The sequence below is a fragment of the Uloborus diversus genome, chromosome 1, assembly GCF_026930045.1.
Source record: "Uloborus diversus isolate 005 chromosome 1, Udiv.v.3.1, whole genome shotgun sequence".
Taxonomy (NCBI): Eukaryota; Metazoa; Arthropoda; class Arachnida; order Araneae; family Uloboridae; genus Uloborus; species Uloborus diversus.
This window is the reverse complement of record NC_072731.1, coordinates 218,242,436-218,269,250: the sequence shown is the minus strand read 5'-3', so window position 1 is coordinate 218,269,250 and position 26,815 is coordinate 218,242,436. Positions and strand designations below refer to the sequence as shown.

Sequence of the window (26,815 nt, the reverse complement as noted above, 5' to 3'; positions counted from 1 at the left end):
GACGTGAAATCTGAGCACTGTAGTAAGAAAAAGTTCATCCCAAAACTGCAGTATAAACAGGCTAGTAGCTCTAGGAACAAAATAAAATGAACTGTCCTAAGGGCTATTCTGAAAAAAAAAAAAAAAAGAGAGAGAGAGAGAGAGAGAGAGAGGCGTTTGCAATGAAAAATAAAATGCAGCATACCAATGCCTGTAAAACGTACCATCTCAAACTTGTTTTCCCAAACTTTTCACTAATTTTTTTAACTACTACTTTAACTCAGAGGAGAGCCTGCAGCACGCAAATTTTGGAAGGTAGTTTCTGAGGGAGTCCCACGAACACCTTCCATTATCAAGGTTTTGCATTGCAATTGCCTTCTTAAACGTCAAATATGCAAGCTTATTATGAGGAAGACACAACAAGGAAAGCATTATGTTCACTGAAGAAACCACAAGCAAACCTGAACAAACATTCCTTTTTATTTTTATTTTATTTTATTTAACTCTTTTTTTTTTTTTTTTTTTTTGGCGTCCAAGCTTCTCTTTAATCGTAGAAGGAGGAGCGGAATACTTTCGAAAAAGCAAACCAACCTTATCGTCAGTAGGTTGACCTTCAAAGAACTCTGGTTTCATCCTTTGTCTTCAGCAATATGGCTGAATTCATTGTTGGTCACGAAGGATATCGTTGCATCTCTTTCGAAATGGAAGTGAACTAACTCCCTATAATTATTTTAGCACTGCACTCGTATACATCCCAATCAACTAGCCAGAATTTCTCCTAAACCGTTTTTTTTTTACTCTCCCTCCTCCTTGCCGTAGGAAACTCACACAAAAAAAAGGGAAGAAAAGAAAATCTTTAACACTCCAATCCGGAATATATAACACGGACAACAGTTATATGCATTCTTTCACTCAAAGCTTGCAATGACTTTTTCTAGAATAAAATTAAAAAATTTGAAAAAGAAAATGCTTCGATTTTCTGACATTTATGATACTTCGTTTGCTATCCATTGACCGACCATTTTGAGCACATATTTTTAGATAAAAAGGCCGAATGCGAAATACCCTTAAGAACCACTCGGGAACTTACAGGTCAAATCGTTTACAGTACGATTAGGGCACAATCAAACGAAATTATCATAACGTGGAGCATGCGAAATTGCCGAAAAAAACTCCCATTACTGAAATAGATGTTGCCGTTTTTGCCAAAATTACTACCACTTTAATTTTGTTTTTTAATGGAACTTTTCATGTCCATAAGTTAGTTTTTTGCGGGAGATTATTCTATACTTTAATGGCTTAGTTTTGATTATTTGGTGAATTTATTATTATTTTTTCCAATGTAACTTTTTAGACTTATTTGGGTTGCTTCATTTAGAAATTAAACAAGACATTTGAATGTGCAGCAATATATATATATATATATATATATATATATATATATATATATATATATATATATATATATATATATATATATATATATTTATTTATTATTTATTTATTTATTTATTTATTTATTTTGGCAACGTTTGTCAAGCCGATAAGCAGGAATCATGAGGCAGACTGTGACATTTAAATTCTTTGAAGGGTCTTAAGGGGGTAGGTTCTTTGAAGGGGGTTGGTCTCTGTCTCTGTTTGGGGTGCTCCATACCATTTGTGGGAGCTATTGGTAGGAAAGACATCCCTGGCAACAATTGTACTTGCTCTAGGTCTAGTTCTTGAAAGATTCTGTAAGTTTTAGAAGAACTTCCTGAATGAACATTGAAATCAGACTTTAACTAATCAATTCAAACAGTTCACTCACCTCTCGAATAAAGTGAATAAATGATAATGATTTTCTTCTGAACCTTTTATAGACCGTCAAAAAAGGAATAATGCAACTTCCTTTTTATCGAACCTGTGAGATTCTACACCTTTAGATTGCTTAGATGACTTTTTAGTGAGATATTTGTAGGGCTCGACCGATGGCATTTTTTTCGCCGATGGGCCGATGCCGATTGTTGGCCGATTGTTCAAAGATGGCCGATGGCCAATGGCAAAAAAAAATATCTAACAGAAATAAATTGATAAGATTGTCAGGGATTTAAAGGATTATTGATTCATTTCACTTTTTTTCCTTTCTACGAATGAGGAATTGTAATCTCCCCCCCCCCCAAAAAAAAAAAAATCCGATTTCGACCTCAATTTTTATTTTACGATCATCCAATTTAAACTTCAAGTTTTTTCTGCGCATATGTACATGCATATGTACCTAAGAACGTATAGATGACCGAAATATCCATTTTGAAAGCCTCCTTAGTTAATTATCGCAAATTCTCTTGTGATGTTTTCATGCGCGTAAACTTACGTCACTCAAAAACGTTATGAAATAGTAAATTGAAAACTCATACTTAAGTAGTATGATCTAAAAGTTCGAGGCCAAGTTGTATAAAAATTTACCGTGAATCTATCTACAAAATAGTCACCTTGAACGACTATGCACTTCTGACACCGTTCGTATAGCTTTTAGAAGGACTCCTGGAAGACATTTATCGCAACCTCCTGTAAGGCCTCTTTCGCTGCTGTTTTGACTTCATCGTGGGGAAAAAGGCTACTTTCATGTTGAGGATGCACGGTTCGATTGGTCAATACTCTGATATGACAAACCAATAACATCACGTTTCGTCGGACTTAGCTCCGTGTGACTTTTACCTGTTCCCAGCAAAAAAAAAAAAAAAAAAATTTGCAGGGACGCCGCTTTCTTCCGTCAGGGGAAGATAATGTTGCATCACAGAAGGTAGCGAAAAATGGCTTCCAGGAGTTTTTCCAAAAGTTATATGAACACTGGCAGAAGTACATAGTCCCTCAAGATGACCTTTTGTAGGTGGATGTGCTTCGGTAGTGTGAACTATTCTGGGTAAGGTTTTATACAGCTTGTCCCTCGAACTTTTGGATCGTACTACGTACAATCTGTATAGGGTGTAGTTATGCTTCTCCTTTTTTGACTGCTGTATGATGGAAGACAAAGAACAACAGCCAAAAAAAAAAAAAAAAAAAATGGAGGAGAAACCAAGAGAGTCTTAACCAATTGATTTTTTTTTTAAATTGAACATATAACTAAGATTTCAGTATTATTGTAATAATGTTTGGATTTAGGTAAACTAAACATAGTTAAAAAGCATTAAATTATGTTGTTTAATCATTCAAAAAAAAAAAAAAAAAACTATGAAACCGTCAACAAATTACGCTATTAAAGTGGAAAGATTGCACGTAGACAGTTTTTAGTCATCAAGTTAAACAAAAAAGGTAACAGATAAATTACAAAGGGTTACAATTACAAAAAAGGTGGCGCATTACAAAATATAGGTGAAACAAGTATAAAAAATACTCAAAATTTCTTGACCAAAATAAATAATCGCTAAATATTTAAGAAATGCTTGAAACGACGAGGGCGGATTAGGGGGTCACCCTCTGATTTTGGAGTAACTCACAATGTTAAACTTCGGCCCCAACTTCGGCTTAATTTTTTTAGTACAAAACCGCTACCACCAACGCCTCGGAAGAGTTTCTGAATCTACTTCAGCACTTCCGAAGAAAAAAATTCAAAATCCCTTTTTTTTCCGAATTATGTCACCATTCAAAACGTCTTTAATCAATTTCTAATTAATGCTCTAAATTCTTCATAAACAATAGATAAAACTTGAAAAAAATATCTAATTTTATGAATGGTGTTAGTTTTAAACAACTCAGAAGTACAACTTTAGTTTAATTTCAGAAATTGAGGGAGTGGGAGGAGGAGCATGCAAGTGTTCTCGGAAATACAAAAAATGGTCGTAAAAAATAGAGTTCAAAATAATAATAAACATTGAGCAGAAAAACCCTTTTAAAACTTGCACCCGAGTTTGTTTTGACGTGCAGTGGTGGATTTAAAATGTAGCAAATGTTGCAAGCTCTATAACCATAGGGGCACCGTAGGAGTTACAAAAATGCTTTCGATAAATGTTTTACAACTTTTGTGATAGAGAAATACGGCCCCAAAATGTATTTCGACGGGCCCCAAACTTGTAGCTCTGCCGAAGCGATACAGAAAAGACTGCATTACTGTGATTCATATTACAAACATCGAAAAATTAAAAATTACCGTCGGTTCAACGGGAATCGAACAAAATGAAACAAAACCGGTTTCGCCATCTCATATTCGTTTCCATAATCTCCAATTCTGCAATATATCACCAAATGATCGTCAGTCTGAGACGCTGAATTAGTTTTTTATTGAAATAAGTAATTAATAGCTACAAAAAATAAGTAAATAGGCTTTTTAGAACACCCGATCGAAAACAAAAAGGAAAGTGCACAACTGGAACGTGCGCACTTCCCACAGGCGAAAATTTAGCCTTCTACAGCTTACCATTTTTACTTTCTTCTATATCTAATATATAGAAGAAAGTATTGGATTCGTGCAAATTTTCGAATTTCGAATTTTGACGGATTCGAACGTTTTGAGGTGTACTGAGTCCATTTCGACTATTTTTGGAAAATGTCTGTCTGTCTATGTGTATGTGTGTGTGTGTATGTGTGTCACGTCTGTGTGTGGCCAGTTTTTTGTGGCCGCTCTACAGCAAAAACTACCGCATGAAATCGAACGAAATTCGGTACACATATGTGCCGCTATGTGAACTCTTGCCCATTGGTTTCTGCGCGAATTCCTCCAAGGGGGGTGGAGCAATGGGACGTTTTTTGAGTTGCGCGTGCTTGCTGTTCCTCAGAAAGTAACTGGCGAAATCAAACAAAATTTGGTCCATATGTTGCCATTAACAGGAACAGGTGCTGATTCAATTTTGGTGTCAATAACTCAAACGGGGGTTGAGCTATAGAACGTTTTTTGTCATCAATTGTGACTGCTGTATCTCAAGAAATAATGAACGGAATGAAAGAAAAATTTATCGGCAAGTAGCCCTTAGTGGGTATAAGAGCTGATTTTATTTTGGTGTCAACAGCTAAAAAGGGGGTAGCGCAATCACCCGTTCTTTTTTTCCATTGTGAGTGCCCTATCTCAAGAAGTAATGCTACGTTCTGGTTGAAATTTGGAATACATGTGAATCCATATGTAAACAGGCTTCGGTTCAATTTTGACGCCAATCGCTCCAAGAGGTGTTGATTTTTTTTTTTTTTTTTTTTTTTTTGCGAATAAAAATAGCTTTATTAATGCAACAATAAGAAAGATAAATCGTAATAGATTGTCGTCTGCGTATTTCTCGTGATTTTAATTGTATGGAAATGATCGGAAATATTATCTCAATGATTTAAAATTTTTAACTGTTGCCATCTTATGTTTGTTAACAAATAAAATATTTGTAATTAATTCAAGCAAGGCTTTTAAAATAACTTTCAATTTTCGCTCTTTGCTTTGCTTTTGCAATAATTCAGACATTGGGATGGTCGTCAAGTTTTTGCATGTGTAATTTTGTTTTTCTTGGGAATATTGCTTCCTCATCAAGCATGGGGAGGGATCAGAAAAAAAAATATATATATAGAAGAAAGTTTCGTGATGGCCACAACATACTAGTTTAGTTATGACATATGAGAGATACATACGTACATCCAGTCGCAAGAAACAACGCAATAATTAACGTGTTTGGTACCTGAATGCAGTATTAAAAACTTTTTCAAGGGTGACTAAAATATAAATTCATACTGAAATTTAAGTAAACAATATTGTTTGAAAACAATAACTCCCTTTACTTTGCATTAAAAAGTAAAACGAAGGTCTTTTTTTTTCAAAAACATCGGCCAATTCCATCGGCTTTTCGATGTTTTTAAGGCCGATGGGCCGATGTTTCCTGCAAGTTAGCATCGGCCGCCGATGCCGATACCGATGGCTAAATTGTTGAACCATCGGCGCCGATGCATCGGTCGAGTCCTAGATATTTGTATCCTTTCTTGAGCTTGTCTTTCAAATTCCCAGAGAGCCATAAGTGACACTTTGCATCCGCCGCTCGTTGCCTATATGAGAGGTCGTAGTAGCGAAAAGTTTGGTTTGAGGTGGGGCAAATACTAAAATGCTTTGACATAATAAAGACGCGTTAGTAACGGTTGCATGTTGAAAAGCACTCAACGCAATTTGTTCAAAAATTCTTGCGGAGGGTCATCAACCAAAGTTAAAGAAAGGTTTATAGAATCGTCAAATATCTTAAGAGGTTTCTCTGTGCAGAAATAGGGGAGAGTGTTGTACCATGGGACACTGCTTATTTCTAAGAATCTATTTTTAGCAGCGATGTTTTTTGTAATCTCTAATAGTAACCTTCACTACTAAATGGTTCCATAGTAAAAATCAGCCTCAAAGGAGCAAAATTGACGATTTTGAGAGAGAAAGAAAATTTCATGACTCCAAAGTAAATATATTTTTCATTTTTATTTCATTTTATTTCTTTGTAATTGTAAAACAAATCAACTGAATTTTATTTTGTTATGAAAGAGAAGTAGTACTTTAAATATTTTGGTTATCAGAAAATAATGATCGTGCATCTAGATGGACCACCATTTTGGTTTTTATTAAATCACGTTGTGATTGTACCTTGGGACAGCCAAACATAGTGTACCTTAGGATACGTTCCAAGGTACAACATATGCATGGTTCTTAATAATTAAGATGTGTTTAGGAATAAGGAACAATGTTCTAATCTTATGTAGTCTTTTAAAAACTTTTAATGTTAGATAATAATTCATCATTCATAATTTATTATTTATGATTTAATTCAATACCATGAAAAAATATTTTTTTTTTGTGCGAAATTGGTTTAAGTATATAGCTGTTTCTTGAATCATGAAGACTTATCATAATACAACAGGATGTGTCCCAAGATACAATAAGATGTTGTACCTTGGGACAGCTTGGAACCCTTACTTTAAATGGCTGGCAATATTTTATTTTCAAACTGTCTGAATTTTAAAAAATATATTGGATAGAAATATGCAAGAGTATTTTAATGTGACTTTTAGATTTTAAATTTGATTCAAATAATTGACGTTAAAAATTAAAATGTGTCAAGTGTCCCAATGTACAACATTCTCCCCTACTGTTGAGGAGCATTTGTGATAGTCCACCTTCTACTTTCATTTTGTTATGGTGTATTTAAATGTACACGGTTGCCTTCAGCAGTTTTTGGGTATCACCGAAACCCCAACTAACTTTCTGCTTGATTTGAACCACAATAAGAATACGCTGAATTAATCTGACCTGGACCCGTCATTTCAAAATGTTCTATGTTTCTGAAAAAATTCTATGAAAATTGAAGCCCCCCTCCCCCCTCTGATCGTTTAAATAACCGACATGTATCCGAATTCCTTTTCCCGCAGCTTTTAACTCAAAACTAAATTTCTTGTTTCCCAACACCACATGAGTCAACGACATTCATTTGTTGTGAAATTGAGTACTATTCAATGAGGTAAACCATTTCACAACTTATGCTTCCCGATTACGAAACTTCTATTGCAGAAATAGCGCTTATCCTTTTGCCATCTGTATTTGAGGAGAGCTACCAAAGCCTGTTTTTTTATAGAACAACAATGAAATTCATGGGAGGTAACCATAAAAAGCTAAACACTAAACTACTTATGCAAGAAAGCAAAAATAGATATTCTTTTAGAAATTTTGTGATTTATTTATTTTTTTTTCTTTTTGCGTAAGGATGAATTGCATCAATATCTGTCATAGCCATTAGTTGTTCTTTTTTCCTGTTCATAAAGAAAGTTTGCATTTGACTAGATTTCTTAAAATTTTTATACTTATCAATGAAGATGTATAAGAATAGATTGGAGCAAGTCCCAGATGATATGATGAAAAACGGATAGTTAGAATTTTAAAGCATCCGACTCTGATTACTTTACTCCAAAATCAGTCTGACTCTGACTCTACAATTCCGTAGCTCAACTTTCGCATTACCAAGTCTAAAATAACGTTTTAAAAACTAAAATTCTGGTAAATATCCGAGAGGAGCCCTTATCCTTTACCTTATTATGGTCACCCAAAATTCTCCAATTTTTTTTTTGTAATGAATCCTTCTTTTCTCCGAACGTTTCCAAAAATTATGATTTTTGGTTTCGATAGTTTACGAAAAAGTTCTGGAAGAAGCAGACATAATTCTTATTTTTGATTGCAAGAAAGAAAATTCAAAATTTGATGAAATGTGAATTCGAAATACATGATCCCTCACTTTTAGCAGGATGGAATTCGGCCGCTTCCTGAATTTTTGCCATTTATGGAAAGTCCCCAAGTTCCGCTGTCTGCGGTCTCCAGCGGTTATGACGTCACGGACAGAGACGGCGGAGACGCATGCGCTCCGCTTCCGTAGCTCGTTGCTGAGCGTTGTGCAATTTCCGTGATGGGTCTCGAAGAAAATCTGTAGGCGGTGTGTTATCCTTCCATGTTCTTTCGGCATTTCTCAAAGGCTTTTGTCGAAAGAAAAAGATTTGGGTCAGCTCGTTTTAAGAGCTGTCGGAGCTATTTTACGCTGTACCTGCGGTCATTAACGCAAAAAAGCGGCGCTGAAAAGCTAATCGCTCCTCTCCTCTTGTTTGTGTTTCAGTAGCTGACACATGGAAGAGTGTTAATTGCAATGTATGCCACGATGCTTTTAAGTCCGTAGAGGTAATTACTAGAGCTGAAAATTTTCTAAAAATTTTGAAGCGGAGGAAAAATCAATTTTTGGTTTTTTTTTCTGGAAAAATTGATTTTTTTTTAGCAGCTAAAATGTAGTTGTAGCTTTCTTTTCATGAAAAACATATATATACATACATACATACATATATATATATATATATATATATATATATATATATATATATATATATATATATATATATATATATATATATATATATATATATATATATATATATTTAAATGAAAGTATACGCAATCCATAATACCTTTTCTTCCTCACAGAAACATTAAAATATTTTTACTCTTAAAAAAGTCTGTACCTGATTAAGATTGTCTGAAAGCCAGTCCGAAAATTTCGATTTTCCGATATCCTATTTCGCATCTAGCAATAAGAATGTATTCCTGAAGAAGAAAAATCCTTTGTAATAGTTTACCAGTGTTAAAAGAGCGCTAGTTCAATCCACTGTGTGCAACAAGCGTCCGTTTTCCCGCTCTCCTGTGAAGTAGCGGTTATGTGGCTATCCTGGCTCTGAGGTACAGAAATGAGCATTTCGGTTTTCACAAATGTCTAAGTTTTCATTGTTCAAAGCACCAAAAAGTTATCCAAAATAGTCAAATCATTATTTAATCATTACTTTTGAGTAGGGTGTGATTTTTTGAGAATTGCTAAGTCAAATGTTTGAGTTTTATTTATTTGTTTATGTTAAATTTTAACAGTTGCTTTTTCTTCTTTTTTACTTTTCGTACTTTTAAAGTTTGTTGCATGCATTTATTCATCAAATGAAAATATTTTTAAAATTTAATTTTAAAGTTGTCATTTATTGATATTAATGACATAATTCTATCTTGTGTGTACATTTTTTGTTTTAGTGGGAAAAATTACAAATTTTACTTGGTGTAGTGCAGAGGAATTAAGTTATCTAACAGCTTGATTGAAAAGTTAGTAATTTCATGTTGGACACTGAACACAAAAAATGCTTTAAGGAAAAGAAAAAGCTTTGACTTGCAAATTATTATAAATTTTTCTTTATTATTGTGTCATGCATGAAATTTCAAGATTTTTTTTTTTTTTCGTTTTTCAGAGTTCACAGACACGCCTTTGTAAAAAAAGACGGTCCCCCCTCCCCCCTAAGAAAATTCGTTTTTTCCCCCGCGGCCATTCCCATGTCCCCCGTGATTGCTAGCATTTCAGTATTTTGCAAATTTGACTAACAATACCATTGTTCTGCAGGAAGAAACGATTAAAGAAGACTTCAGTTTGTTCCCAATAAAATTTGTATACTAACTTCCATGCATCTTCTACAGTATAAAGTTTTTTGCATGTTTGTTTCCAATATTTGTTTGTATTTCCAACGCATTAACAATGATTTCCTGTTAAAAAAGAATGAACAATTTTTCATCGCTTGCTTTCAAATATTGATAATTTCGTCAAAAGTCGATGATCAAAGAAAAAAAACTATACAGTAGACCCTCGTTTTACATGGGTTTATTTTAAGCGGTTTAAGATTTGACACCTTTATTTTATTTTACGCGGATGAGTTTCGGTTTTACGCGGATGCGGTAATGCAAACAGATAAAATTCTCCCCTTTTTCAAAATTCTAACTCCTAACGACTGCAGATTACGCGTAATCAACTGCATTTTGGCGTGCTAATAATCGAGCTTGGGCAATTGGAGACATTTTATGCGCAGAATAATCATTTAAAAAAAAAAAGATGATGATGATGATGATGAAAGAAAGGAAAAAATTAAAAATTAATTTGAATTTTGACATCTGGAATTCAAATTATGTTTTTCGCAATCACGAGTGTGTGTGTGTATGTAGGCGTGTGTTCGTGTCTGTGTGCAGGCACAAGTGTGTGTGCATATATGTGTGTGTAGTTGTGTTTATGTGTGTAGTTGTGTGTATGTATGTGCTTGTGTGTAGGATATGAACGCAACTTGGAGACGGTTTTCGCTAGAGGAGCAGCATCGTGAGGCCGGTCGACGGTGGTGCTGCAGAGGGAGGCGGGGAGGAAATAAAATCATAGGACATAAAAAATGGTCAAGTGAGAACAATAAGCAATGTGATTGCTCAAAAAAACTCTTTGTAATTCCGAGATGATGTTTTACATTATCTTATTTTTAATGAACTAAATAACGATCTCTCTAATAGGCTTAACATTATCAAGCATAAACTGAGTATAGTTGTCTTATATAAATAGTTCAGCACGACAAACGAGTCTACTTTAAACATGATTTTTCAACGCATTCTTTTTGTTTGAGCTTTAATTCGTTGCATTAATTTTGTCAGTAAAGTTTGGATAGCACTACGAATATGTTTGATCAATATAAATAAATACACAAAGTATATTTCAGCAATAAAAAATTTATTTCTTGGAAGTTAGTGATAAACGGTTGTTTTGCACTAACTTTCACTGAAACATTATTTGCTTTTGCTAATAAAGTTATTGCTTTTACGATGGACTAGTAATTCAAGGCAAACACTTTTGTCGAAAATTAAACGTGACTTTTTCCAATGTACCGGCGCTGATTTTTTGTCATTCGTAATCACAGGTCTTACTGCTTTTTGTCATTTTATGTGTTTCGTTCTGTTATTGATCATATTTTGAAAATGAAACGGAAATTAAAAAAAATATATTTTTTTATTGGGAACATAAACGTATGTATATCAAATTATATCAGTCAGTTATTGATCACGTTTTAGTGCATTCCAGTCACGACTTAGAAAATTAAAATGCTTAAATACTGAGCTTTTTTAAAAACTATTATTTTTACCTTTCCAAATCAAAAGCCAAATAATGTAAATAATAAAAATTACATTGACGCGTACTGCAATAGTCAGAAACGTGTAAATATGATTAGTTCAAATGTGTAGTGAATAGTTGAAACATTTAGCAAATGCATTATGTTGAGACTATGGAGGAATTTTTTTTTTTTTTTTTTTGGTGAAGCAACGTTTTTGTTAGCAACGTTTGAAATCTTTAGCTTGAATCGAAATGAAAAACGAGCTGATGGTGTGCATCACATGGCTTCCTTTTACTCCAGTTCAATGTCATTTCCCCATTATTGGCAATTTTAATGTGATTCAATAGTTTACTCTCTAAATATCACCAACAGTGGCCAATTTGAAACCAAATTAAAAAAAAAAAAATTCCAAATTTGTCGCCAGGTTGGCGACCAAAAGACTGGCGATATATCGCCAAGTGCCCGACAAATTAAAACACCACTTGTTTACATTGAAATTAACAATGATTTCCGCCCAAAAAAGGGCAAAAGACCCCTTGAGAAACACCCGAATGCAACCAAAAGGGGAGGTGCACAACTAGACTCCACTAGGAGTCTACGTACCAAATTTCAACTTTCTAGGACATACCATTCTTGGGTTATGCGACATACATACGCACATCCACACATACGCACATACATACGTACATGCAGACGTCACGAGAAAACTCGTTGTAATTAACTCGTGGAAGCGCCAAAATGGATATTTCGGGCATCTATACGTTCTTAGGTACATATGTACGTGTGGTCGGGTCGAAAAAAACTCAACATTCATTTGGGGGTGAGCAAAATGGAAATTAAGGCCGATTTCTGGGTTAAAATTTTTTTGCGAATACAATACTTCCTTTTTTGTAAAAGGAAGTAAAATATAACAACAAGCTTCGAATAAATTTTAGCTATAAATAATTCAATTAAAGACTTCATGCGCATTAAGTTATCTCAATACATGCTTAAAAAAAGACAGTACAATGTAATTTAGTTTTCTTGCAAATAATTTATCCAATCTTGTCTTCTTATTAGGCAAAATAAGTTACATAATTTTTGATAAAAAATGCATATGCAGTATTAAAAACCACATTTTTATTCAAAAGACACTGAATGCTTAGAGAAATAAAGTGTGTAGGTCTAATTTACCACATGGATCGCAATTTAAAATGTAAAATGTCTAATTTAACTGTCTAACGACTGTATTCCTTTTCTACGTTTTTGTAGATCTTTTCAAGCTTGTGCTGTCAAAATCTCTTTTCTCCGTAAAAGATCATTTATACATAAGAATTTAAACCTGACTAAGTAGCAACTTGTTTGAGTTTCCTGCTTTTTAGCCTAATCTTCCGTAAAAGTTTTTTTTTTTTTTCAAAGAAAGAAAAAGAAATCTAGAAGCGAACTTAATGTATTCTAAAAACATGGCTAAAAATGAAGATAGAAAAAAAAAGTCAAAATGAATTTGAGTGAAATAAATATTGAAAATAAAAAATGTGTTGCAGTCCGGGGGTTTGAAGTGGGACAATGTGTCTGCCTGTCTTGTCCACCACCCCTCAAAATTTTTGATCAACTAGTCGCCATTTTTGTTCGCAAACTCTCGTCCAAATCACGTCACCTCACTGCCATATTTCATTTTTAATAGGAAAAACTTTTAGTTCAACAATGAAAATTCAAAAAACCTTAACATTAGTTTTACGAGGAATTTAGAGGCTCACATAATGGGAGATATTAAAACCACTACATTTAAAATTCCTTCGTAACTAACAGTTAATTTTTACCGTTGAAAAATCAAGATTCTGAATAATTTTTCCAGAAATAGAAAAAAAAAAAAGTTATCAGCATGAAATATTCCGCCGACTTAACTTTGATGCAAGTTAGAGATTGATTCATTGAATGTGAACTGAAGAGAAAGCAAAGCACTAATGATTTCGTAGCATATTAAAAGTTTCATAGCATGTGGTGCTTGAGATGATTTTTTTTCTTTTTCAAAAAACACAAATAATTTATTTAAATGTTCTTTTAATTTCATATTATATTTTTTTTCCTTGCCTATCATTTAAAAAGTTTTAAAAAAATGTTCTTATTCCATATTTTTTTATTTATTTTTGCCTATTTGGATACAAATCAAATTTTACATTGGGAGCGATATTTTTGCAATTCAGTTCTATTATTTGAAAAATCTGTCTTATCTCAACAGGAAAAGAGGCTACTTTTAAGATTGAAAAATAATTGTCAATAAAAGAGTCAATTTTGTTTTGATGTTCGCCAATCTCATCTCTTTATGTCGAAACAAACTTCTGCAGACATAAAAATTTTCCTCCAAACAAGGTATGTTATTTTACCATCGAAAATATCAAAAATATGCAATCGGTTGAAATTTTATAAAATAGTGGTTTTGAAGTACATAGACATTTGTGAAAAAAACATTGTCGTGTCAGGTATCAGTGTATTTTTCCTTTCTTCGGTTTGCTTTTCTGTTCTTTTCTTTCTTTTTTTTTTTTTTTGCTGCTTTTAGCGTTTAACATTTATTTTAAACTAAAAAAGAAATGTATCGTATCAACTTCTCTTAATATATTATTATAAAATGAAAGCGAACAGAAGCTAAGAAACGCATATGACATAATTCAAGTTTTAAGATTAACTGCAAAGGATGGGAGAAACACCAATCAATTACGTGTCAATAAGATGTTGACGGTTCTCCTAACAAGAGCTTATATCCAGAATGATTCGATCAAACCACAACATTAAAGGACCCTAAAAATTTGAACTTTTCATTCGATCTCAAATCATTGCGATCTTTTTGAACTGGTCAATGAATATGAAATTTTCTTTTTTACAGAACTACACGTTGTCATGGCTTAAGGTAGAATTGGAATATATTCATACAGTGTGACTACCGATGAGATGGAAAGGCTAACATCCAGTTTACAGACGGAAATGGATGCATCTGTTTACAGGGGTACTAGTTTTTACTTCCTTTTACAAAAAAGGAAGTATTGTATTTGCAAAAAAAAATTCTCTCAAAAATCGACCTTAATTTCCTTTTTTCTCACCCCCAAAATGAATGTTGAGTTTTTTTTTCGACCCGATCACACGTGGATAAATGTCTAGGAACGTATAGACACCCGAAATATCCATTTTGACGACCCCTGAGTTAATTACAACGAATTTTCTCGTGACGTCCGTATGTACGTATGTATGTGCGTATGTAACCCAAAAATGGTATATCCTAGAAAGTTGAAATTTGGTACGTAGACTCCTAGTAGGGTCTAGTTGTGCACCTTCCTTTTCGTTGCATTCGGATGTTCCTAACGGGGTCTTTTGCCCCTTTTTGGGGGGAAAGCATTGTTAATTTCGATGTAAACTCAAGTTGTGTTATAATTTGTCGGAAACTTGGCGATATATCGCCTTTTTTTTGGTCGCCAAGTTTTGTCGCCAACTGGGCGACAAATTTGTCGATTTTATTCTTACTTTTTTTAAAATTTGGTTTCAATATGTCCACTGATGGTGATATTTAGAGAGTAAACAATTGAATCACATTAAAATTGCCAATAATGGGGAAATGACATTAAATTGGAGTAAAAGGAAGTCATGTGATGCACACATCAGCTCGTTTAAAATGAAATTACCGAATTTTAGGTGCTCCAACAATGAAATAATGCCCTCACGCTACTCATTGATATTCTATGGTTACGTTCAATGGTATGGATTGACGGACATAAGTATATCCATTATCGCGAGTTTCATTGTTGGTGACGTCAGAGCGTTACTCGATCAGTGATTTTGGCAGTTATACATATGAGGATTCACTAGACAGTGTAAGAACCGAGTTTGACAGTATTCTGTTCATTTTTTAACTTTTTGTTCGCTATGAAATTTTGGTTTCCGTAAATTACAAGACTGACTTGACTTCTCCCCAGCGAACGCAGCATAAAATAACCCAATGGAAGTAATATTGCTTTTCAATTAATGTTTCTTTGAAGCTACATTGGAAAAAAAATTGAGCAATCTGTCGGTTATTAAAACATACCATTCCTGAGCATAAAGCTTTCCAAACTGGTGGAAATATAATTTTTTACTTGGAGATAATTGCTTGCAATCCATAAAAAAAATCCCCAAACCATCTTCAAAAAACTTTTTGTTTCCAGAGGAGACAGGTTCTTTTTAATAAAATGCATAACATGGTGGATTTAGCTATACGTTTATAAATGAGGCAGTGAAAAGTGCTAAAATCAAAAATTTTAATGTAATGGTAGGAGAACCTCTTCTCCGGTTTTGGGCCAAGAGATAGAACTCTGGTAGGTAGTATCCCTGGTAGATGCTGCTATACAGCAGAATTTAGAAAACAAATTCATTGAAAGTCTACCTAGGATCTGAAATTCAAATGCGTTTTTCTTAAAACTTTAAAAAGTCCACTTACATCCCTTTGCTTCTCGCTGCCACAAATGGCAAGTACTTTGCCACCATGACGTATTACATTAACGATTTTTATTGCTACAAATTCATGGAGGAGAAAGAGTTTTTTTAGAGTCTAATTGGCGTAAGATTCATTTTCTCTTTTGTATATTACAGTAATCTCTCACTTGTACGATACACCATCTCTTTTGTACGGTCTCTCAGCTGTGCGTCAATTTTCCATTGTCTTAAACCAAAATGTATACATATAAAAATTAATGAAATCTTTCATATATGCGTCGCTGATTCAAGGGTATCTCTCAGCTATGCGTCGGTAAAATTATGCGCTCTTTTTTTTAACTCCTATTCTTTTCAAAACACATATTCTACAAACTAATCTTAAACAAAATGCTGACGTACCACGGATACTTTAACATGTGAGCATTTGAAAGGTATTGACATCTTTATCTTTACTAATAATAAAGCTCAAAGTCTCTTTGTCAGGATGTCTGGTTCTCTGTGACGCGCATAGCTCTTAGACCGTTTGGCCGATTTTCATGAAATTTGGTACAAAGTTAGTTTGTAGCATGGGGGGTGTGCATCTCGAAGCGATTTTTCGAAAATTCTATTTTGTTCTTTTTCTATTTCAATTTTAAGAGCATTTTCCGGAGCAAAATTATCATAAGATGGACGAGTAAATTACGAAATTATCATGGCGTGGAATGGGAGAGCGGATGAACATTGCCAATTGGCGAGAAATTCATCATCCTTTATGTGTAAAGATACAGGCGAACCAAATGACCTTTTAATTTTCTACTACGGGCAAAGCCGTGCGGGTACCACTAGTTTAAAATAAAACGAAGATACAAAGACAACCTTCACCTTTAAAATACTTCGAATAAGTAAGCATATAAGATGCGTATTTTTTAAGTTTTAACCTTATTTCTGTTGACATTTTTTTGACTGAGAAATTAATACATCAATAAAACTGCTATTTCGCCACATTTCTTCTGCTTCTTATTTATCGTTGATCTAAAATGATTTTTTTAAATTTATAAATCTCTTTCTCTCCCACTTTAATTATTCTTTGGTAGGAAGCATAGTTGGCAGAATATTGTACTTCAAATTTTGTACTTCTCTTACTACAGACAGAGCCACGTGTTTTAGGAAAAGCAATTAAACTTTAAAGGACGTATGCAGCAAAAAATATGTCTATTTACTACTTCTACCAGAAAAACACATTTTTCCTTTTGCTAGAAAAGTCCATCTCAAAAAGAAAAAAAAAAGATCATCAGAGATGATTGGCAAACATTTGTTTTTCGTAATTGCTTTTCTTGCGAAATCAGTTGAGTCGTTTTGTTTTATGTGAGTAAATAAACTCTATACGCTTTTCCTGCCATTGTTTTGATGGGCAAGTTTTTAATAAAACGCAATGTGGGAGGTCTTCATGCAAGATACATCAAAAAAGAATATTTTTCTATGCAATTATTGGACATTGCGGTACATTTATAGAGTATCTGAGTTTCTGCGTTACCTTTCTAAAGTCTGAACAACAATTATTCTCGAACCATTCAGGTTATTGGCCACGGGCTATGAACCCGGAAACTGTTCATAATATTGACGCGACCTTGGAAGCGCCCCTTCTTATACATAAAAAAATATTCTATATATTTCGCTTACTTGTTTTAATTTTTTATTGACTTATTTTTTGATCAATATTTATTATTTCAAAAAACTTAGCATTAGCCTCTATGGGGGAATTTTTAATCATCAAATCCTCATTGTAACAGTCGGAATTTGTTCCAAAACATTTACAGTTTTTTTTTGCTATGTATAGTAGAATTATTTTATTTGATTATTTTAAGCATTTTTTTAAACCAGTAAAAATGAAAAGAAAATGAATTTTAAAATGAAATCTTAAAATGGTAAATTCTTTCCCTTTTTAGATAAATTTGTAATTGAAAAGCATTAAAAAAAAATATTGTTTTGAGGGCGGGGGATGGATCAAATTTTTTAATGACACGACCGTAAGTATGTAAATGTGCCAAATATTTCATTCATTCTTTTATTTTTGCATTCTATTTGTTTTTGAAATTAATCTAAAAAGTCAAAAACGAACTTTGTCTTCCACAATTTGCTTATGGTTATGTAAAATTTGTGCCCCCAGTTTACTTTTTCCAGCCTTATTTTTTACAAAAATTGCGACACCTTAAATATTCCTGATTGATTGCTTAACCTAACACACACTAACGATACAATAAAACGATATTTACAGGGTTTTGTTCACGCATAGATACACTTATTTATTAAGTTATTATTATTAATACTTTGCTATATATATCCGCAATTTCCTTGAAACGAAATATAAATGACTTCTTGCCAAAAGTTGTGTTGAAAAAGATGTAAAATATTTTAAGTATTCGAGTCAAGTAAACTTAATAACTGTAATGTAAATGATATCTGACCTCATTGAGTATGTATGTGTGTATACATACATACATATACATATAATATATACTTTTTTTGTGTGTGTGTATATACACATATACACACACACACATATTTAAGTTAATTGATCTTGAAGCGGAATTTAACAGTCATGTAGTTCTTTGTTAACGTACTAAAAACAAAGATAATTTACTTTTTTTCTTGTGATTAATCTAAAATTGCAAATGCGTTTAATTTTAAGTAAATAAAGAATGCAACAACTTTGAAATTCCTGATTGATTACTTAACCTGACACACACTAACGATCAGGGTTTGCCGGAGTATATATCAGTCGATATATATCATGATACATATTACGATATATATCTGATATTTATTTTTAAAATATCATGATACTTTGATATTTTCGATATTTATTTTTTCAACAACGGTATTTTCAATATAAAAATTATATTAATCATAGTAATATTGTTCATTCATTATTAAAAATTATCAAAAAGTTATGTACTATATTTTTATGATGTATTAATACATCATTAATGTTACAAATTAATATAATATTCCTTTTTTACTTGTATTTTATATTCATAAAATTATTAATAATGTAATCCTTTAAATTCAAATTAGAAGCGCCCCCAATTCACTATTAAACAGTGTTCAGAAAAAAAAGAAAATATCTTATGACTGGACTAATGCATATTTTTTATTTCTGAATCATAACTGTAAAAGTAGCTAACAGAAGGAAAATGAGGTAAAACAGCTAATGCTAATCAACTCCATTAAAATTCATAAAAATGTAAAATGAAATATTAGATATAAATAATGAAAGAAACTTTAATTGTAAGACTACATAGTGTAATAACAATATAAGAAAATAAAGAGTGATTTGAGGATGCATTTACAATTATGAAGACTTTAATTTGTGCTGATTGAAAATATCGGATATATGTCAAAATATCAGATATATGTCAAAATATCGGATATTTTCGATATTTTCGAACCCTGCTAACGATACAAGCGATAGCTACTGGAATTTCTCCACTTCTCTACCAGAACTCAATTAGTAGGTTTTCTTCTCAATTGTATTACTTTACTTTTATAACCGCAATTTGCTCACAATCTAACTTATCGCCTTCAATCATATAAATTCGTTTTGCAAAAGAAGTGAAATTTTTAAAATATTCAGCCAATTAAATAAATAAATTGATAAACTACAACCCCTTAAAAATTCCTGATTGATTACTTAACCTAACACACATTAATGAGACAAAAAAAGTCTATTTACGGAGATAGCCTCCCCCCCCCCCCCCAAGAGTTTAATTCGTGAGTTTTTGTTTTTAGCATCACTCTACTATTATGCTTGCAAATTGCTCAAAACAAAAATTATTTATTACCTTCGAGTAAAATATTTTAAATATTCGGAAAAATAAATAAATGAAAATAAATAAAAAAACCGCAAGAACTCAAAAATTCCTGATTGATTACCTGATGCGCAATAACGATCCAAAAGAAGGAAAAATTAAAATTAAAAAAAAAAAAAAAACGATATTTACAGAAATTTCTTTATTTTTTTCCCTACAGCTCAATTTATAATTTTTCGTATTAGTATTACTTTGCTATTATGCTTACAATTTGCTCAAAACAAAAATTATTGCCTTCCATTATATAAGTTCGTGTTGTAAAAGGAGTAAAATACTAAAAATATTAATATATTCCGCAAATTAAAGAAGCGTAAAGAAAGAACTGCAACAACTCAAAAACTCCTGATTGATAACTTAACCTAACACACACTAACGAGACAAAAAAACGATATTTACAGAGGTAGCTGCACTTTTTCCCTAAAGCTCAGTTAGGGAGTTGTTTTATTATTATTACTTTACTATTCTGCTCGAAATTTGAACAAAACAAGAATTATTGCTTTCAATTATATAAATTTGTATTGTAAAAGTAGTGAAGTACTCAAAACATTTGGGCAAAACTAAATTTTAAAAATGCAATTAGTTGAAAAAAATTCTGATTGATTGATTAACTGATCACACACGATGCAAAACGACGATATTAACAGGGATTACTCCACTTTTCTCACAAACGTCAAGTAATAAGCTTTATTATTGTTATTAGTTGAATATTACATTCACAATTTGCATAAAACAAAAGTTTTTTTAAAGTTATTATTACATTTTCTTATATAAATTCGTAATGTAAAAGGAGTAAAATATTTAAAATATTTGAGTAAATCAAACTTTATTTGAATCATAGTTGAACTATATTCCATTTTTTAAGAAACTGATTGATCTTGAAGCAGGTTTTAATCGTCATGTTTTGTTTCCTTAACTATTTTTTAAACAATTAAATTATCTTTTTATTTTTTATCTTGCAACTAATGTTTGATTCATTTATTTATTTTAGAGATTTTTAAAGCTTTTCTTATTTTTGAAACAGTTCGAAAACAGCAAAACGTTTCTGAGAACTAGCTTCAATATTAAAAGGAAGAGTCAAAAAAGAAATTTCTTATTTCATAGTTTTTCTATATGCTTAGTTGAATGAACTTAACAAGTCGTATTTATTTATCTATAACCCTTAAATGCTCCGTAAATTATTTGTTAAAAATTTGATTGCAATATATCATTGCAAATTATTGTAACCAAAATATTTTTTTTTGGGGGGGGGATAAAATTTTCCACATATACTCGACACACACAATAATCTCCCCCCCCCCCCCCACCCTCTCTTCCGAGCTCGTCTAGTAGAATATTTCTTCTCATTACTGTTAAATAAAATTCCGCCATAATTAATGTTTAAATTGGTAAATTAACTGTAAAAAAATTCAAATTTCATTTTGGTGTTAGTTTTAGTTCTACCTTTTAATTCCTTACAGTTAAGCAGCTTTGTCCGCAGATGCAAGGGGGATCGATACATTTCGTAAGCGTTGAAAAAAGAAAGAAAAGGATTTTCCGAAACTATAATAAGTTTGAGAAAAATAGTTTGATATCAATTTTATAATGCCTTTCCCACTTAATGGTTTTCTTCTTGCATAAGAGGTCTATCTTTTCTGAGATTATTGTTTTAACCTTTAAAAAGGTATTGTGAAGAAATTTAATGCTTTAAGCCAAATTTGTGTGTGTGTGTGTGTGTGAGAGAGAGAAAGAGAGAGAATATCGCAAAGTGAACGTTTGTGTATCAGATTGTTGGCTCGTTTAGCTCTGCACGAATTTCTTATTTTTTTAACAAATGAAGTGCAAGCATAAATGTTAACTATGATAAGTGAGGTGTGTTGCAAATATTTTCACGCTCCTTAGTAATAAACCGTCTTTAATTGTATAAGGTCTTTTCTAATTCTGCACCCGTCTATTCTCATTTTAATGTTGCGATGTTGTAGTGGAAAGAAGCAGTTTTAGAGTGTTTTGTTATGTTTTCCGTTTTACCACTCATTATTTTTCATTTTTCACTACAAGAAAATTACGTCAAAAAAAAAAATTTTTTTTTCTTAAATTCTTTTCGAGTGCTCTCACATTTGCGCATCCGGCTAAAACAGCTTTCCGTGACAGAAAGAGATTCCAAACAAAAAGTGAGAGAAAAATCCAGACTCCTGAACTTCAAAGACAACGCGAGAAAAATACCGTTGTATTTTAAGTATTATTTTTCTTATCTATTCATTTTCGGCGTAAGTAGTCGTACTACCGACGAAGAGACGGCACATCCGATTGGCTTGAACCTATCACAGACTCTGATTGAGCAGACGTCTGGCGCACCGGCCAATGGAAAAGCTCGCAGGAGCTCTGTGAGTTCTAAGAACCGACTGATCTCTAGCAGTTCAATGAATGGGGCTGATGGAGGTAGTTAGTACGGAGATGGTCTCCCTCCCTCACTGACGCGTTTCATTTCAATAGGTGCGAAGTGCTCCGGACGCTGAACTTTACAGTTGTCGTCCGAGGAAGAGTTGAGTTGATTACCGGGTTGATTTTCACGCATTCCGTTCTTGTCTGTCAATTTGGAGGTATGTCATATTTCTTTTATTACATATTGAAATGACATTTTAAAATTTCATGACTTGTCTTTACGTTCGCATTTCACGGAAGGTATTACTGCTTGGAAATTGTGTACATTTTTATCGCTTGGACTTTTGTTGTTTCTCTTAACGCAATTCTTCTATTAATTATATTTTTCTCTTAAATTTTGCGTCTCTATTTTCTTTCACTCTCCCTATATATAATTTTTTTTTCTTAAATTTGGAGTCAGTTTTTGGTTACGCATTGTATAAACCACGTATTTATCCAAAAGTTTAATCAAAATATTTATTTTAATCAGGATAAAAGTTCCGATCAATATTTATTCAGTCAATGTAAAATACGTTCGATAGAAAATTATTTATTTTATTATTTATCTATTTAGATTTGTACAGCATTTATTGTTCAAAGATTTTGATGAAAAGTTCTTGATGTTTTTCATTTCGATACAATTGCAATTTCTCATTAAAACCGATAGTATCGATTTTTATTATTTTTTGTGTTCAATTTTATGCGCACATAATTTATAATAATGCGAGTCAATTGATGGAGCAGAAGTTTCGTTTTATGTTGTCTAATTTTTAATTTCATTCATTTCTAGTAGAACATTCTACGAATTTTCATTGAAGTGCTTTCGGCGGCGTTCGTTTTCTCATTCCATGCCGTTTCGTCATACCATGACGTCAGGTAATGTGACGTCATTTCAGATTTCCGTAGTTATAAGTCATTTCTGCGTGGAAATTACGCAGCACTTTCGATGCCAATTTCATTGTCAATGAAAAACTAAATAAATATTTCGAACGGCTGTTTTTATTTATTTTGCATATACGATTCAGCTCTTAATGGATGAAGTTTCGTCACCTTTAAGCTAATTGTCAGTTTTTTAATTCAATTGTTTTTAAAGGCAAAAATTTTCAGAGAATTTTCTTCTTTTTATTCTTGCTATTTTAGATAAATTTTATTTTGACTGAGGTTACTTTACAATACTTTCATTCTTTTCTTATCTTTCTTTTGTTGAATAAATCTAATTTTTATTGTCATTTTTTTCACTTGACATTATGTTTGTTATAATAATGGGTTAAATAATTTTAAGTTATTTATATAATATTATTAGCGCAAAATATTATTAGTAATATCAATGCAAAAAATTTATAATGTATGCATTTTTTTAATGCGATTTACCGCTGCTATATTTTTGAAAATTGATACACAATTCTTAAGTGCTTTGTACAATTGAGTCGATAGTTCGAAAACCTGTCTTCTTTTTTGGTAAAACCCAAGAGATGACTGGTTTTTTGACTAATCGATTCAATTATTTTGCATTTATTGAAGCGGATCAATCGTCAGATGAATCATTTTAAGAATTTTAATTTCTTACGTAACTCAATTTGCTTTGAATGCGTCATGTATGACTAAGGAAAGTGTGTCATTTCAAATAATGACCCTTTGTGTTCCTTTGTGGTTAGAATGTGATGATGCGATTTCATGATATCGTGAAATGGTCTTTTTTTTTTTTTTTTTTCAATTTAGAATTTTCTTCGATTCATCCTAAAGTTACTTTTTTTCTCAAGCTGGTGTAACTTCCGTATGTGTCACTGACACTTCGCTTGTTTGCGTCATCGCGATAAAATATTTCTCTGGACTTGTATAGAGAGAACACTGATTTTTTGTTTGAATTTCGGCAAAGGCGCGTTTTTTAGTTGACATGTGTTAATTATCAATTGATACCGTATTTAAAATTCAGATTTCGTTTTGGATGACCTCTTTCTTTAGTTGTATGTACTGTTTTTTTCTTTTCTTTTCTTTTTTTTTTTTTTTGGTAGTTTTAAATTTTCTAATTTTTTTTTATTCATTTCTTTATTTATTTCATTAAACTTTTTTTTTATTTTGTTCAGAAATTAGGAAGATATTATAAAAAAATATTTTCACGAAGAAAAAAAATTGTCATCTTTTTTTTTTTACATTTTCTGCTCTTTCAAATTACATAATATTAGAAGAGTAATGATTGGTGACACTATGCATAATTTTGTGTTCTTAAAAGTTTACTGTGCATAAGTATTTTTATCATCACTATATATTACCCTGTCGTTTTCCGTAAAAAAATGGAATGCGCTGATAGTTTCAGTATTGCTACGATATTAAATCTTTTAATATTATGTATATAAAATAATTTCATACACTCGTCACAAATCATTGATCTTTCCTAAGAATATTTTTTCTGAATATTTTAGAACCTCACGAGGCTTTTTAAAACGCAAATAGTAATTTAAATATTTAAAAAAATGCAAGTGAAAGTAAAATTGGCATCCGAGATAATTATTTTCTACTTATTACTAAAAACAACAAGAAATTATTTCTGTTAGTACAACTTATTTCTTTGAATGAAACTCGATGGGTGAAACATTTGATAGAAAGAGTTTAAGATCTCAGTAACGTGCTATACAGCAATCGATTTTTTTTTCGCATGTTTTTTAACTATCGGAAAGTTTTTAGAACAAACAGTTTTCCATATTATTTTTGCTAGTGTAACTAGTACTGAAACTAATTGTTCTAAGCAATACTTTGTTTAAAATCCTCGCCTATTTTTCTTTTCATTTCGATATTATTTAGGGTCATTTTACGTCAAATGAGCACATTTTTTTTAGAAACTTTACCTTATTATCTCAAATTGGGATGAAATTTTCATTGTGACATAGAAAAATGCAAAATGTTTTTGAAAAATACCGTCCCTTTTTTAAAATACAGCGCAAGAAAGGTTCCGAAAACTATTCAAAAAGCCTTGAATATTTAACTTTCAAAATGATCTAGAATCTTTTCCAACGTGCTTGTGTTATAACCAGTATCATTTGACATCATTTTAATTACTTTCTCAATGATATTAAGACTGAATAGAATTTATTTCATTTAAATTGAAGTTAAAATTTAAACTTCTCGAAATGCACCAACTAATTTATTTATTTTTTATAATTTATAAAATTGTTCATTCATTACTAAAACGACGATGAGTTTGAAAGTGATAAAACAGTAGGTTCATCTTAAATTTAGGTTCATCATGAAAAGTATTGCCGGATTTAAAACACAATCATGACTTACTACAGCACATTTTAAGTACTAGAAAAACGTTTGTGTAAGGCACGAAATTCTATTTGATTTGTATTATGTAAAAAAACTGATTACTAAACTGTTTTATTGTTTGTAGTTATTGTGTGCGTATATTTGCAAAATTTATTTTTTCTTAACCTGTTATATTGGAGAGACCTTGTAATTTATTTATTTAATTACTTATTTTACTTATTTATTAACTTATTTTACTTACTTATTCATTTATTTATTTATTTATTTTTGAACTAAAATAAACAAAGCAATTACATGAAAAACGTATCAAACATTTTAAAATCTTTGTTGTCATATCCTATTTCTATTGCACCATTATGTTCATCGTGCAAAACCAACCTTTTATGTTTACTTTAAAATAACGCTCAGTCCCTGCGATGATTATGGTGATCCCCTCCGTTAGACAAGCGATGTGCAGAGCTGATACGGAAATCAGCTCTGCAACATTTTCTTCATATTGCGAATCCTGTATATTTATTTTGCTTCTACAGATCAGTATATTTTCTGTTATCACCGTCTAAAAGTGGAAGCCTAATTTAAACTACAACTGTTTTTCTTTATCATTGGTTGCTTTACGTTTGTGTTTGACGTTGCCTTATGATATACTATATATATATATATATAAATATGGGACAAAATGAAATAAATAAGATAACTTATTTTTTTTTTAAAATGGACAAATTGCAAATTTATTTTGAAAATAGCAGTACATAAAGAAAGAAAAATTTTAGTAAAACTTGCATTGAAGCATTATTTTCTATTTTTGGCTGTAAATTCGTACCTACCTTTAAAGAAAGTGTAAAATGTTTACTTTTTTTGTTTCATGGGGCAGAGTGAAAAATAAAACTTTTTTCGAATGAAATATTTTCTATTTGATTACTAAATATGTTTTTGATTAAATGAATCGGTAAATAAAGGAATGAATGAATAAAAGATTAAATAATGAAACCATAAACAAAATAATTAATTAATTAATTAATATATGAAAAAAAAGAGATGAGTGAACAAAATAGTGAATGAATGAACAAATAAGTGAATTATTAAAGGAAGGATGCAAATGAATTAAATAATACATGAATATGTAAGTGGTTTAGTTAAAGAAGCACCGAATATTCGGTTGGTATTTGGTATACTGTACATTCGACAGTCAAACGTAATATTTCGTTCGGTAGAATCAATATTCGGCAACCGAATAGGAAAAGAATTTAAATGTTCATTAATTGGTAAATATACCTATTTTTACACAATGAATGAAAGTTACAGAATAGTACCACAGTTCAAAATTAATTAAAATTATTACACATTAATTTTATGACATTGAATGTTATTTTAACTTAGGAGAAAACACTCAAGTGTTAAATTTAAACTTTGTTGCTTTTCAATTTTTCTTAAGTCTTATATGGCACATTACATTGACCTTGCAGTTTCAAACTGATTTAAATACGACACAGTAACTAGAA

General features: G+C 31.6%; 1 long non-coding RNA gene across 2 annotated transcripts in view; it reads left to right on the top strand.

The window, feature by feature from the left end:
* Positions 1 to 26,815, top strand: part of LOC129234166 (uncharacterized) — a 127,323-nt gene that overhangs the window by 48,633 nt on the left and 51,875 nt on the right. Inside the window, exon 3 of one of the 2 annotated variants that reach the window (XR_008581531.1) lies at positions 22,125 to 22,231. The exons of the other annotated variant lie outside the window; for it this stretch is intronic. This is a non-coding gene — a long non-coding RNA (uncharacterized LOC129234166). The remainder of the gene's footprint in view (positions 1 to 22,124; positions 22,232 to 26,815) is intronic. 2 annotated transcript variants of the gene reach the window in all.